The sequence below is a fragment of the Somniosus microcephalus genome, chromosome 19, assembly GCF_052327205.1.
Source record: "Somniosus microcephalus isolate GS21.2 chromosome 19, FLI_Smic_1.0, whole genome shotgun sequence".
NCBI classification, from domain to species: domain Eukaryota; kingdom Metazoa; phylum Chordata; class Chondrichthyes; order Squaliformes; family Somniosidae; genus Somniosus; species Somniosus microcephalus.
Window position 1 is genome coordinate 56,985,266 of NC_141005.1, and position 16,114 is coordinate 57,001,379.

The 16,114-nt window shown below is 44.5% G+C and overlaps 3 non-coding genes across 3 annotated transcripts; all 3 read right to left on the reverse strand.

Moving 5' to 3' along the window:
• Nucleotides 1-2,403: 2,403 nt before the first annotated feature.
• On the reverse strand, nt 2,404-2,510 carry LOC147104464 (U6 spliceosomal RNA). The gene has a single exon (XR_015072428.1). It is a non-coding gene; the product is annotated as a U6 spliceosomal RNA (small nuclear RNA).
• Nucleotides 2,511-7,222: 4,712 nt separating this feature from the next.
• Nucleotides 7,223-7,329, reverse strand: LOC147104465 (U6 spliceosomal RNA). Its single transcript, XR_015072439.1, has one exon. It is a non-coding gene; the product is annotated as a U6 spliceosomal RNA (small nuclear RNA).
• Nucleotides 7,330-12,041: 4,712 nt separating this feature from the next.
• Nucleotides 12,042-12,148, reverse strand: LOC147104466 (U6 spliceosomal RNA). The gene has a single exon (XR_015072565.1). It is a non-coding gene; the product is annotated as a U6 spliceosomal RNA (small nuclear RNA).
• Nucleotides 12,149-16,114: the final 3,966 nt, after the last annotated feature.

The following is a 16,114-nucleotide window of genomic DNA, read 5'->3' on the forward strand; positions in this document are numbered from 1 at the left end:
GCCTTCCGAAAATCCATGTAGACAACATCCATTGCATTCCCTTCATTAATCCTCCCCGTTACTTCATCAAAAAATTGAATTAGATTAGACAAACACGATCTGAAGCATCGAATCACAAATTTGTGAAGTGTTCCATATTTTACACTTTTAAAACATTTCACTTTCTGCAAAACATCCCTCTTTACTCCTGCTTTCAACCCAACTCATAACACAAAGTCAACTTCTTCATCCTCCTCTCGTTCACTCATTTCAACCTTCTGACTCGACAAATTGGTGAAGCTTCCATATTTTGCACTTTTAAAATATACAATTTTCTGTAACACTTTCATACGAGCTAAAAGAAAAATACCGCAGTTGCTGGAAATCTGGAACAAAAAGAGAAAATGCTGCTAACACTCAGCAGGTCAGATCGGTCAGATGGAGAGAACAGACAAGTCGACATTTCGGGAACCTGGTGGAAGAGAAAAGCTGGCTGACACCAAGGCTGTGGACAAATCGCCAGCATGGTGTCCGCTGAAACATTATTTGCAAATGTATTTACTCCTGGCCATGAAAGGGGGAAATGGATGGTAACAAAGTGTCAGAAGCTGTTAACTGTGCTTTGGGGAAGGTGATGAGGAGCTGAGAGTGGCACTTTGGACAACTAGATTCGAACAAGAATACCAGCTTATATTAAAAAAAAGAATACCAGCTTAACTGCTTTAGAAGGGGAGAAGAGAGTTTCACAGTGAAAGGGTTCGGCGGTTGGATGGGATACAGTGTGTCTGCGAACTGAACCAGAGGGTGTGGACTGACTTCGGGGTAAATTGTGGGTAAAACGATGGTCTGTTGAAAATCCAAAATGTCACATCAATTTCCTTTTTTGAGTAAAAATCTATCATGTGAAGTATGAAAGTGCTTAAAGTTAACCAGAATGTATCGTCAATTTTACTGCAAACATCCTACAGTTTCCGAGAGCATTCTCCCAGAGCCCCTTGAGAAATGGATCATCGATTTTGTACTTTGCTCCAATACCAGTCAATGTTTCTGTGCATACCAACAGCTAAAGTTACAAAGCCCATGTAAACCATTTGCTTTCATGTGTCAGGGCTGTTCTGGAGTTGTGAGATTTTTCAAGAGCTGTTAGGTTTTCTTTTCAAGTTGTTGCTTACTTTTTACTCATTCTTTTACGTTCGCATGATAACTAATCTAAACCTTATGATCACTATTCCCAAGAGGCTCGCCAACTCTGACATTCTTCACTTGACCCACTTCATTCCTCAGGACTAGATCCAGCAATGCATCCTTCCTCTTTGGGCAGGAAACTTACTGATCAATAAAATTCTCCTGAACACACTTCAGAAATTCCTCCCCTTCTCTGCCCTTAACACAATCACTACCCCATTCAACATTGGGGTAGTTAAAATCTCCATTTATCTCTACTCTATAGCTGTCGCACCTCTCAGTAATTTCTTTGCAAAGTTGCTCCTCTGTCTCCTTCCCAGTATTTGGCAGCCTATAAAATACACCAAGTAGTGTAATCGCTCCTCTATTGCTGCTTAACTCCAACCAAATAGATTCTGTCTTTGATTCCTCAAGGACATTCTCTCTTTCTACCACTGTAATATTTTCCTCAATCGAAACTGCTACCCCTCCTCTTTTTTTTTCCTTCCCGATCTTTTCTGAATACCTTGTACCCAGGAATATTCAGCATTCAATCCTCCCTTTTTTGAGCCAGGTGTCAGGTATCGGCACTACATCATATTGCCATGCGGCTAGTTGCGCCTGCAGCTCACCAACCTCATTACCTATATTTTGTGCATTTACAGACATGCACACCAAACCTAACTTAGAAATTAGATGCAACATCTGCCCTTTTACCTCTTCCCTTCCCACCGTCCAGGGCCCCAAACATTCCTTCCAGGCGAAACAGCAATTTACTTGTACTTCTTGCAATTCAGTATGCTGTATTCGCTGCTCACGATGCAGTCTCCTATACATTGAGGAGACCAAATGCAGATTGGGTGACCGCTTTGTGGAACACTTCCATCCGGCCCACAAGCATTATCCCAAGTTTCCATTCGCCTGTCACTTTAATTCTCCACTCCATTCCCACTCTGTCCTCTCTGACTCGGTCTCTTACACTGTCCCAACGAAGCTCAAAGCAACCTTGAGGAACAGCAATCTCTGCCCCTATTTTTTCCGATGGCAGCAGCTGCGGTATTTTTCTGTTTTGTAAAGATGAAAGTTTTACAGAAAATTGTATGTTTTAAAGTGCAAAATATGGAAGCTTCACCAATTTGTGGAGTGAAAAGAAAGTTGAAATGAGTGAACTAGAGGAGCAGGTGAATGAAGAAGTTGATTTTGTGTCTAAAGCAGGAGTAAATATGGAAGTTTTGCAGAAGGTGAAATGTTTTAAAAGTGTAAAATATGGAACGCTTCACGAATTTGCGTGTCATCCTTGCGCAGGGGCCATGCTAATCTTCTCTGTATCGTTCCAATTTTAGTATATGTGCTGCCGAAGCGAGCACGAATGTAAAATGAAGCGGACTGCTATATAAAGCATGGACATATTAAACACCTTTAGCTGATGGTTCTTTATTTTTTGTTATATTTTGAATTAGAATTTTCCCACAACACAAGATGTAGCTGATCTGAAATTAAGAACGTCTCCTTTAATTACTTATGTTCTAATAACATCACAATTGAAGGTAATATAGTTTTCTGCGCAGAGCATTATGGGCGGCAGGGTCCAAATGTAAATGAAGCCGGTGGGCGAGTCTGAAACCGTGGGGCTCTGGGGGCGGGGCCTGGGATGCTCAGGGGGCGGGGCCTGGGATGTTCAGGGGCGGGGCCTGTGATGCTCAGGGGGCGGGGCGGGGCCTGTTGCTGTGCTGGGTTTCCCGGTGGGCGGGGTTTATCCGGTGCTGTTTACAGTCCCCGTGTGGAGAGTGTGGCTGAGGACCGGCAGCATTCAGGGGTCGTGCCCGCCTTTCCACACACATCACCCGGCCCCGGGCCCTTCTCCCCTCCCTTCGCTCCTCCATTGGCGCCGTGCCTTCAGCTGGCTGGGCCCCAAGCTGTGGAACACTGTTCCTAAACCTCCACCTCGCTCTCTTCCATTGAAGCCCTCCTTAAAATGCATCTCTTTAAACTTTTGGTCACCAATGCTAATATATCCTTACGTCAAATTTTCTTTGAGTACTTACCTCTGAAGCGTATTGGGACGTTTTACTGTGCTAAAGGTGCTATATAAATACAAGTTGTCAGGATCATGTTACTTATGCTCCGTATGGTATGTTGTCTCCCTGGTGCCAGGGTAAGGGACATCACTGAGAGGGTGCAGGACTTTCTGCGGGGGGGAGGGGAAGAGCCAGAGGCTGTGGTCCATGTCAGAACCAATGACAAAGGGAGGAAGAGGTTTGAAGTGCTAGGGCGGAAGTTAAAAAGCAGGACCTCAAAGGTGGTAATCCCTGGATTATTCCCCATGCCATGTGCTAGTGTGAATACAAATACAAAGTTATGGTAGGTTAAAGTGTGGCTAGAGACATGGTGCAGGAGGGAGAGCTTCACATTCCTGGGACATTGGGACCAGTTCTGTGGCAGGAAGGGCCTGTTCAAGATTGACGGTTGCACCGGAAAAGAGCTGGGACCGATATCATAGTCATAGAGTCATAGTCATAGAGTCATAACGGCACAGAAGGAGGCCATTCGGCCCATCGAGTCCGTGCTGGCTCTCTGTAGAGCAATCCAGTCAGTCCCATTCCCCCGCTCTATCCCCGTAGCCCTGCAAAGTTGTTTCCCTCAGGTGCCTATCCAGTCTCCCCTTGAAAACATTGAGTGTCTCCGCTTCCATCACTTCTGTCGGCAGAGAGTTCCAGGTCCTCACCACTCGCTGCGTAAAAAAGTTTTTCCTCACATCCCCCCTGTATCTCTTGCCCAAAACCTTAAATCTGTGTCCCCTAGCCCTTGTACCATCAACTAGTGGGAACAGCCTTTCTCTGTCTACCTTATCCAAACCCATCATAATCTTGTACACCTCTATCAAATCCCCCCTCAACCTCCTTTGCTCTAATGAAAACAAATCCAACTTCTCCAACCTGTCCTTGTAGCTAAGATCCCCCATCCCTGGAACCATTCTGGTAAACCTCCTCTGCACCTTCTCAAGGGCCTTCACATCCTTCCTAAAGTGTGGTGACCAGAACTGGATGCAATACTGCAGCTGTGGCCTAACCAGCGCTTTATAAAGGTTCAGCACAACTTCTCTACTTTTGTACTCAGTGCCTCTATTTATGAAGCCCAAGATCCCATATGCTTTGTTAACCACTCACTCAATACATCCTGCCACTGCCAAGGACCTATGCACATTAACTCCCAGGTCCCTCTGTCCCTGCACACTCTTTATAACTGTGCCATTAAGTGTATATTGCCTCCCCCTGTTCCTTCTGCCAAAATGCATCACCTCACACTTTGCTGTATTAAATTCCATCTGCCACTTGTCTGCCCATTCTGCTAGCCTTTCTATGTCCTGTTGCAGTCGATTGGTATCATCCTCACTGTTTGCCACAACCCCAAATTTGGTGTCATCGGTAAGTTTAGAAATTCTACTCTGTACTCCATTATCCAGGTCATTTGTATATATATCAAAAAAAGCAGTGGCCCCAGCAATGACCCTTGGGGAACACCACCGTCTACCATCCTCCAGTCTGAAAAACAGCCATTTATCACAACTCGCTGTTTTCTGTCCTTAAGCCAATTCCTTATCCAAGCTGCCACTGACCCACCTATTCCATGAGCCTCAATTTTGTTAATCAGCCTTCGATGTAGTACTTTGTCAAACGCCTTCCGAAAATCCATGTAGACAACATCCATTGCATTCCCTTCATTAATCCTCCCCGTTACTTCATCAAAAAATTGAATTAGATTAGACAAACACGATCTGAAGCATCGAATCACAAATTTGTGAAGTGTTCCATATTTTACACTTTTAAAACATTTCACTTTCTGCAAAACATCCCTCTTTACTCCTGCTTTCAACCCAACTCATAACACAAAGTCAACTTCTTCATCCTCCTCTCGTTCACTCATTTCAACCTTCTGACTCGACAAATTGGTGAAGCTTCCATATTTTGCACTTTTAAAATATACAATTTTCTGTAACACTTTCATACGAGCTAAAAGAAAAATACCGCAGTTGCTGGAAATCTGGAACAAAAAGAGAAAATGCTGCTAACACTCAGCAGGTCAGATCGGTCAGATGGAGAGAACAGACAAGTCGACATTTCGGGAACCTGGTGGAAGAGAAAAGCTGGCTGACACCAAGGCTGTGGACAAATCGCCAGCATGGTGTCCGCTGAAACATTATTTGCAAATGTATTTACTCCTGGCCATGAAAGGGGGAAATGGATGGTAACAAAGTGTCAGAAGCTGTTAACTGTGCTTTGGGGAAGGTGATGAGGAGCTGAGAGTGGCACTTTGGACAACTAGATTTGAACAAGAATACCAGCTTATATTAAAAAAAAGAATACCAGCTTAACTGCTTTAGAAGGGGAGAAGAGAGTTTCACAGTGAAAGGGTTCGGCGGTTGGATGGGATACAGTGTGTCTGCGAACTGAACCAGAGGGTGTGGACTGACTTCGGGGTAAATTGTGGGTAAAACGATGGTCTGTTGAAAATCCAAAATGTCACATCAATTTCCTTTTTTGAGTAAAAATCTATCATGTGAAGTATGAAAGTGCTTAAAGTTAACCAGAATGTATCGTCAATTTTACTGCAAACATCCTACAGTTTCCGAGAGCATTCTCCCAGAGCCCCTTGAGAAATGGATCATCGATTTTGTACTTTGCTCCAATACCAGTCAATGTTTCTGTGCATACCAACAGCTAAAGTTACAAAGCCCATGTAAACCATTTGCTTTCATGTGTCAGGGCTGTTCTGGAGTTGTGAGATTTTTCAAGAGCTGTTAGGTTTTCTTTTCAAGTTGTTGCTTACTTTTTACTCATTCTTTTACGTTCGCATGATAACTAATCTAAACCTTATGATCACTATTCCCAAGAGGCTCGCCAACTCTGACATTCTTCACTTGACCCACTTCATTCCTCAGGACTAGATCCAGCAATGCATCCTTCCTCTTTGGGCAGGAAACTTACTGATCAATAAAATTCTCCTGAACACACTTCAGAAATTCCTCCCCTTCTCTGCCCTTAACACAATCACTACCCCATTCAACATTGGGGTAGTTAAAATCTCCATTTATCTCTACTCTATAGCTGTCGCACCTCTCAGTAATTTCTTTGCAAAGTTGCTCCTCTGTCTCCTTCCCAGTATTTGGCAGCCTATAAAATACACCAAGTAGTGTAATCGCTCCTCTATTGCTGCTTAACTCCAACCAAATAGATTCTGTCTTTGATTCCTCAAGGACATTCTCTCTTTCTACCACTGTAATATTTTCCTCAATCGAAACTGCTACCCCTCCTCTTTTTTTTTCCTTCCCGATCTTTTCTGAATACCTTGTACCCAGGAATATTCAGCATTCAATCCTCCCTTTTTTGAGCCAGGTGTCAGGTATCGGCACTACATCATATTGCCATGCGGCTAGTTGCGCCTGCAGCTCACCAACCTCATTACCTATATTTTGTGCATTTACAGACATGCACACCAAACCTAACTTAGAAATTAGATGCAACATCTGCCCTTTTACCTCTTCCCTTCCCACCGTCCAGGGCCCCAAACATTCCTTCCAGGTGAAACAGCAATTTACTTGTACTTCTTGCAATTCAGTATGCTGTATTCGCTGCTCACGATGCAGTCTCCTATACATTGAGGAGACCAAATGCAGATTGGGTGACCGCTTTGTGGAACACTTCCATCCGGCCCACAAGCATTATCCCAAGTTTCCATTCGCCTGTCACTTTAATTCTCCACTCCATTCCCACTCTGTCCTCTCTGACTCGGTCTCTTACACTGTCCCAACGAAGCTCAAAGCAACCTTGAGGAACAGCAATCTCTGCCCCTATTTTTTCCGATGGCAGCAGCTGCGGTATTTTTCTGTTTTGTAAAGATGAAAGTTTTACAGAAAATTGTATGTTTTAAAGTGCAAAATATGGAAGCTTCACCAATTTGTGGAGTGAAAAGAAAGTTGAAATGAGTGAACTAGAGGAGCAGGTGAATGAAGAAGTTGATTTTGTGTCTAAAGCAGGAGTAAATATGGAAGTTTTGCAGAAGGTGAAATGTTTTAAAAGTGTAAAATATGGAACGCTTCACGAATTTGCGTGTCATCCTTGCGCAGGGGCCATGCTAATCTTCTCTGTATCGTTCCAATTTTAGTATATGTGCTGCCGAAGCGAGCACGAATGTAAAATGAAGCGGACTGCTATATAAAGCATGGACATATTAAACACCTTTAGCTGATGGTTCTTTATTTTTTGTTATATTTTGAATTAGAATTTTCCCACAACACAAGATGTAGCTGATCTGAAATTAAGAACGTCTCCTTTAATTACTTATGTTCTAATAACATCACAATTGAAGGTAATATAGTTTTCTGCGCAGAGCATTATGGGCGGCAGGGTCCAAATGTAAATGAAGCCGGTGGGCGAGTCTGAAACCGTGGGGCTCTGGGGGCGGGGCCTGGGATGCTCAGGGGGCGGGGCCTGGGATGTTCAGGGGCGGGGCCTGTGATGCTCAGGGGGCGGGGCGGGGCCTGTTGCTGTGCTGGGTTTCCCGGTGGGCGGGGTTTATCCGGTGCTGTTTACAGTCCCCGTGTGGAGAGTGTGGCTGAGGACCGGCAGCATTCAGGGGTCGTGCCCGCCTTTCCACACACATCACCCGGCCCCGGGCCCTTCTCCCCTCCCTTCGCTCCTCCATTGGCGCCGTGCCTTCAGCTGGCTGGGCCCCAAGCTGTGGAACACTGTTCCTAAACCTCCACCTCGCTCTCTTCCATTGAAGCCCTCCTTAAAATGCATCTCTTTAAACTTTTGGTCACCAATGCTAATATATCCTTACGTCAAATTTTCTTTGAGTACTTACCTCTGAAGCGTATTGGGACGTTTTACTGTGCTAAAGGTGCTATATAAATACAAGTTGTCAGGATCATGTTACTTATGCTCCGTATGGTATGTTGTCTCCCTGGTGCCAGGGTAAGGGACATCACTGAGAGGGTGCAGGACTTTCTGCGGGGGGGAGGGGAAGAGCCAGAGGCTGTGGTCCATGTCAGAACCAATGACAAAGGGAGGAAGAGGTTTGAAGTGCTAGGGCGGAAGTTAAAAAGCAGGACCTCAAAGGTGGTAATCCCTGGATTATTCCCCATGCCATGTGCTAGTGTGAATACAAATACAAAGTTATGGTAGGTTAAAGTGTGGCTAGAGACATGGTGCAGGAGGGAGAGCTTCACATTCCTGGGACATTGGGACCAGTTCTGTGGCAGGAAGGGCCTGTTCAAGATTGACGGTTGCACCGGAAAAGAGCTGGGACCGATATCATAGTCATAGAGTCATAGTCATAGAGTCATAACGGCACAGAAGGAGGCCATTCGGCCCATCGAGTCCGTGCTGGCTCTCTGTAGAGCAATCCAGTCAGTCCCATTCCCCCGCTCTATCCCCGTAGCCCTGCAAAGTTGTTTCCCTCAGGTGCCTATCCAGTCTCCCCTTGAAAACATTGAGTGTCTCCGCTTCCATCACTTCTGTCGGCAGAGAGTTCCAGGTCCTCACCACTCGCTGCGTAAAAAAGTTTTTCCTCACATCCCCCCTGTATCTCTTGCCCAAAACCTTAAATCTGTGTCCCCTAGCCCTTGTACCATCAACTAGTGGGAACAGCCTTTCTCTGTCTACCTTATCCAAACCCATCATAATCTTGTACACCTCTATCAAATCCCCCCTCAACCTCCTTTGCTCTAATGAAAACAAATCCAACTTCTCCAACCTGTCCTTGTAGCTAAGATCCCCCATCCCTGGAACCATTCTGGTAAACCTCCTCTGCACCTTCTCAAGGGCCTTCACATCCTTCCTAAAGTGTGGTGACCAGAACTGGATGCAATACTGCAGCTGTGGCCTAACCAGCGCTTTATAAAGGTTCAGCACAACTTCTCTACTTTTGTACTCAGTGCCTCTATTTATGAAGCCCAAGATCCCATATGCTTTGTTAACCACTCACTCAATACATCCTGCCACTGCCAAGGACCTATGCACATTAACTCCCAGGTCCCTCTGTCCCTGCACACTCTTTATAACTGTGCCATTAAGTGTATATTGCCTCCCCCTGTTCCTTCTGCCAAAATGCATCACCTCACACTTTGCTGTATTAAATTCCATCTGCCACTTGTCTGCCCATTCTGCTAGCCTTTCTATGTCCTGTTGCAGTCGATTGGTATCATCCTCACTGTTTGCCACAACCCCAAATTTGGTGTCATCGGTAAGTTTAGAAATTCTACTCTGTACTCCATTATCCAGGTCATTTGTATATATATCAAAAAAAGCAGTGGCCCCAGCAATGACCCTTGGGGAACACCACCGTCTACCATCCTCCAGTCTGAAAAACAGCCATTTATCACAACTCGCTGTTTTCTGTCCTTAAGCCAATTCCTTATCCAAGCTGCCACTGACCCACCTATTCCATGAGCCTCAATTTTGTTAATCAGCCTTCGATGTAGTACTTTGTCAAACGCCTTCCGAAAATCCATGTAGACAACATCCATTGCATTCCCTTCATTAATCCTCCCCGTTACTTCATCAAAAAATTGAATTAGATTAGACAAACACGATCTGAAGCATCGAATCACAAATTTGTGAAGTGTTCCATATTTTACACTTTTAAAACATTTCACTTTCTGCAAAACATCCCTCTTTACTCCTGCTTTCAACCCAACTCATAACACAAAGTCAACTTCTTCATCCTCCTCTCGTTCACTCATTTCAACCTTCTGACTCGACAAATTGGTGAAGCTTCCATATTTTGCACTTTTAAAATATACAATTTTCTGTAACACTTTCATACGAGCTAAAAGAAAAATACCGCAGTTGCTGGAAATCTGGAACAAAAAGAGAAAATGCTGCTAACACTCAGCAGGTCAGATCGGTCAGATGGAGAGAACAGACAAGTCGACATTTCGGGAACCTGGTGGAAGAGAAAAGCTGGCTGACACCAAGGCTGTGGACAAATCGCCAGCATGGTGTCCGCTGAAACATTATTTGCAAATGTATTTACTCCTGGCCATGAAAGGGGGAAATGGATGGTAACAAAGTGTCAGAAGCTGTTAACTGTGCTTTGGGGAAGGTGATGAGGAGCTGAGAGTGGCACTTTGGACAACTAGATTCGAACAAGAATACCAGCTTATATTAAAAAAAAGAATACCAGCTTAACTGCTTTAGAAGGGGAGAAGAGAGTTTCACAGTGAAAGGGTTCGGCGGTTGGATGGGATACAGTGTGTCTGCGAACTGAACCAGAGGGTGTGGACTGACTTCGGGGTAAATTGTGGGTAAAACGATGGTCTGTTGAAAATCCAAAATGTCACATCAATTTCCTTTTTTGAGTAAAAATCTATCATGTGAAGTATGAAAGTGCTTAAAGTTAACCAGAATGTATCGTCAATTTTACTGCAAACATCCTACAGTTTCCGAGAGCATTCTCCCAGAGCCCCTTGAGAAATGGATCATCGATTTTGTACTTTGCTCCAATACCAGTCAATGTTTCTGTGCATACCAACAGCTAAAGTTACAAAGCCCATGTAAACCATTTGCTTTCATGTGTCAGGGCTGTTCTGGAGTTGTGAGATTTTTCAAGAGCTGTTAGGTTTTCTTTTCAAGTTGTTGCTTACTTTTTACTCATTCTTTTACGTTCGCATGATAACTAATCTAAACCTTATGATCACTATTCCCAAGAGGCTCGCCAACTCTGACATTCTTCACTTGACCCACTTCATTCCTCAGGACTAGATCCAGCAATGCATCCTTCCTCTTTGGGCAGGAAACTTACTGATCAATAAAATTCTCCTGAACACACTTCAGAAATTCCTCCCCTTCTCTGCCCTTAACACAATCACTACCCCATTCAACATTGGGGTAGTTAAAATCTCCATTTATCTCTACTCTATAGCTGTCGCACCTCTCAGTAATTTCTTTGCAAAGTTGCTCCTCTGTCTCCTTCCCAGTATTTGGCAGCCTATAAAATACACCAAGTAGTGTAATCGCTCCTCTATTGCTGCTTAACTCCAACCAAATAGATTCTGTCTTTGATTCCTCAAGGACATTCTCTCTTTCTACCACTGTAATATTTTCCTCAATCGAAACTGCTACCCCTCCTCTTTTTTTTTCCTTCCCGATCTTTTCTGAATACCTTGTACCCAGGAATATTCAGCATTCAATCCTCCCTTTTTTGAGCCAGGTGTCAGGTATCGGCACTACATCATATTGCCATGCGGCTAGTTGCGCCTGCAGCTCACCAACCTCATTACCTATATTTTGTGCATTTACAGACATGCACACCAAACCTAACTTAGAAATTAGATGCAACATCTGCCCTTTTACCTCTTCCCTTCCCACCGTCCAGGGCCCCAAACATTCCTTCCAGGTGAAACAGCAATTTACTTGTACTTCTTGCAATTCAGTATGCTGTATTCGCTGCTCACGATGCAGTCTCCTATACATTGAGGAGACCAAATGCAGATTGGGTGACCGCTTTGTGGAACACTTCCATCCGGCCCACAAGCATTATCCCAAGTTTCCATTCGCCTGTCACTTTAATTCTCCACTCCATTCCCACTCTGTCCTCTCTGACTCGGTCTCTTACACTGTCCCAACGAAGCTCAAAGCAACCTTGAGGAACAGCAATCTCTGCCCCTATTTTTTCCGATGGCAGCAGCTGCGGTATTTTTCTGTTTTGTAAAGATGAAAGTTTTACAGAAAATTGTATGTTTTAAAGTGCAAAATATGGAAGCTTCACCAATTTGTGGAGTGAAAAGAAAGTTGAAATGAGTGAACTAGAGGAGCAGGTGAATGAAGAAGTTGATTTTGTGTCTAAAGCAGGAGTAAATATGGAAGTTTTGCAGAAGGTGAAATGTTTTAAAAGTGTAAAATATGGAACGCTTCACGAATTTGCGTGTCATCCTTGCGCAGGGGCCATGCTAATCTTCTCTGTATTGTTCCAATTTTAGTATATGTGCTGCCGAAGCGAGCACGAATGTAAAATGAAGCGGACTGCTATATAAAGCATGGACATATTAAACACCTTTAGCTGATGGTTCTTTATTTTTTGTTATATTTTGAATTAGAATTTTCCCACAACACAAGATGTAGCTGATCTGAAATTAAGAACGTCTCCTTTAATTACTTATGTTCTAATAACATCACAATTGAAGGTAATATAGTTTTCTGCGCAGAGCATTATGGGCGGCAGGGTCCAAATGTAAATGAAGCCGGTGGGCGAGTCTGAAACCGTGGGGCTCTGGGGGCGGGGCCTGGGATGCTCAGGGGGCGGGGCCTGGGATGTTCAGGGGCGGGGCCTGTGATGCTCAGGGGGCGGGGCGGGGCCTGTTGCTGTGCTGGGTTTCCCGGTGGGCGGGGTTTATCCGGTGCTGTTTACAGTCCCCGTGTGGAGAGTGTGGCTGAGGACCGGCAGCATTCAGGGGTCGTGCCCGCCTTTCCACACACATCACCCGGCCCCGGGCCCTTCTCCCCTCCCTTCGCTCCTCCATTGGCGCCGTGCCTTCAGCTGGCTGGGCCCCAAGCTGTGGAACACTGTTCCTAAACCTCCACCTCGCTCTCTTCCATTGAAGCCCTCCTTAAAATGCATCTCTTTAAACTTTTGGTCACCAATGCTAATATATCCTTACGTCAAATTTTCTTTGAGTACTTACCTCTGAAGCGTATTGGGACGTTTTACTGTGCTAAAGGTGCTATATAAATACAAGTTGTCAGGATCATGTTACTTATGCTCCGTATGGTATGTTGTCTCCCTGGTGCCAGGGTAAGGGACATCACTGAGAGGGTGCAGGACTTTCTGCGGGGGGGAGGGGAAGAGCCAGAGGCTGTGGTCCATGTCAGAACCAATGACAAAGGGAGGAAGAGGTTTGAAGTGCTAGGGCGGAAGTTAAAAAGCAGGACCTCAAAGGTGGTAATCCCTGGATTATTCCCCATGCCATGTGCTAGTGTGAATACAAATACAAAGTTATGGTAGGTTAAAGTGTGGCTAGAGACATGGTGCAGGAGGGAGAGCTTCACATTCCTGGGACATTGGGACCAGTTCTGTGGCAGGAAGGGCCTGTTCAAGATTGACGGTTGCACCGGAAAAGAGCTGGGACCGATATCATAGTCATAGAGTCATAGTCATAGAGTCATAACGGCACAGAAGGAGGCCATTCGGCCCATCGAGTCCGTGCTGGCTCTCTGTAGAGCAATCCAGTCAGTCCCATTCCCCCGCTCTATCCCCGTAGCCCTGCAAAGTTGTTTCCCTCAGGTGCCTATCCAGTCTCCCCTTGAAAACATTGAGTGTCTCCGCTTCCATCACTTCTGTCGGCAGAGAGTTCCAGGTCCTCACCACTCGCTGCGTAAAAAAGTTTTTCCTCACATCCCCCCTGTATCTCTTGCCCAAAACCTTAAATCTGTGTCCCCTAGCCCTTGTACCATCAACTAGTGGGAACAGCCTTTCTCTGTCTACCTTATCCAAACCCATCATAATCTTGTACACCTCTATCAAATCCCCCCTCAACCTCCTTTGCTCTAATGAAAACAAATCCAACTTCTCCAACCTGTCCTTGTAGCTAAGATCCCCCATCCCTGGAACCATTCTGGTAAACCTCCTCTGCACCTTCTCAAGGGCCTTCACATCCTTCCTAAAGTGTGGTGACCAGAACTGGATGCAATACTGCAGCTGTGGCCTAACCAGCGCTTTATAAAGGTTCAGCACAACTTCTCTACTTTTGTACTCAGTGCCTCTATTTATGAAGCCCAAGATCCCATATGCTTTGTTAACCACTCACTCAATACATCCTGCCACTGCCAAGGACCTATGCACATTAACTCCCAGGTCCCTCTGTCCCTGCACACTCTTTATAACTGTGCCATTAAGTGTATATTGCCTCCCCCTGTTCCTTCTGCCAAAATGCATCACCTCACACTTTGCTGTATTAAATTCCATCTGCCACTTGTCTGCCCATTCTGCTAGCCTTTCTATGTCCTGTTGCAGTCGATTGGTATCATCCTCACTGTTTGCCACAACCCCAAATTTGGTGTCATCGGTAAGTTTAGAAATTCTACTCTGTACTCCATTATCCAGGTCATTTGTATATATATCAAAAAAAGCAGTGGCCCCAGCAATGACCCTTGGGGAACACCACCGTCTACCATCCTCCAGTCTGAAAAACAGCCATTTATCACAACTCGCTGTTTTCTGTCCTTAAGCCAATTCCTTATCCAAGCTGCCACTGACCCACCTATTCCATGAGCCTCAATTTTGTTAATCAGCCTTCGATGTAGTACTTTGTCAAACGCCTTCCGAAAATCCATGTAGACAACATCCATTGCATTCCCTTCATTAATCCTCCCCGTTACTTCATCAAAAAATTGAATTAGATTAGACAAACACGATCTGAAGCATCGAATCACAAATTTGTGAAGTGTTCCATATTTTACACTTTTAAAACATTTCACTTTCTGCAAAACATCCCTCTTTACTCCTGCTTTCAACCCAACTCATAACACAAAGTCAACTTCTTCATCCTCCTCTCGTTCACTCATTTCAACCTTCTGACTCGACAAATTGGTGAAGCTTCCATATTTTGCACTTTTAAAATATACAATTTTCTGTAACACTTTCATACGAGCTAAAAGAAAAATACCGCAGTTGCTGGAAATCTGGAACAAAAAGAGAAAATGCTGCTAACACTCAGCAGGTCAGATCGGTCAGATGGAGAGAACAGACAAGTCGACATTTCGGGAACCTGGTGGAAGAGAAAAGCTGGCTGACACCAAGGCTGTGGACAAATCGCCAGCATGGTGTCCGCTGAAACATTATTTGCAAATGTATTTACTCCTGGCCATGAAAGGGGGAAATGGATGGTAACAAAGTGTCAGAAGCTGTTAACTGTGCTTTGGGGAAGGTGATGAGGAGCTGAGAGTGGCACTTTGGACAACTAGATTCGAACAAGAATACCAGCTTATATTAAAAAAAAGAATACCAGCTTAACTGCTTTAGAAGGGGAGAAGAGAGTTTCACAGTGAAAGGGTTCGGCGGTTGGATGGGATACAGTGTGTCTGCGAACTGAACCAGAGGGTGTGGACTGACTTCGGGGTAAATTGTGGGTAAAACGATGGTCTGTTGAAAATCCAAAATGTCACATCAATTTCCTTTTTTGAGTAAAAATCTATCATGTGAAGTATGAAAGTGCTTAAAGTTAACCAGAATGTATCGTCAATTTTACTGCAAACATCCTACAGTTTCCGAGAGCATTCTCCCAGAGCCCCTTGAGAAATGGATCATCGATTTTGTACTTTGCTCCAATACCAGTCAATGTTTCTGTGCATACCAACAGCTAAAGTTACAAAGCCCATGTAAACCATTTGCTTTCATGTGTCAGGGCTGTTCTGGAGTTGTGAGATTTTTCAAGAGCTGTTAGGTTTTCTTTTCAAGTTGTTGCTTACTTTTTACTCATTCTTTTACGTTCGCATGATAACTAATCTAAACCTTATGATCACTATTCCCAAGAGGCTCGCCAACTCTGACATTCTTCACTTGACCCACTTCATTCCTCAGGACTAGATCCAGCAATGCATCCTTCCTCTTTGGGCAGGAAACTTACTGATCAATAAAATTCTCCTGAACACACTTCAGAAATTCCTCCCCTTCTCTGCCCTTAACACAATCACTACCCCATTCAACATTGGGGTAGTTAAAATCTCCATTTATCTCTACTCTATAGCTGTCGCACCTCTCAGTAATTTCTTTGCAAAGTTGCTCCTCTGTCTCCTTCCCAGTATTTGGCAGCCTATAAAATACACCAAGTAGTGTAATCGCTCCTCTATTGCTGCTTAACTCCAACCAAATAGATTCTGTCTTTGATTCCTCAAGGACATTCTCTCTTTCTACCACTGTAATATTTTCCTCAATCGAAACTGCTACCCCTCCTCTTTTTTTTTCCTTCCCGATC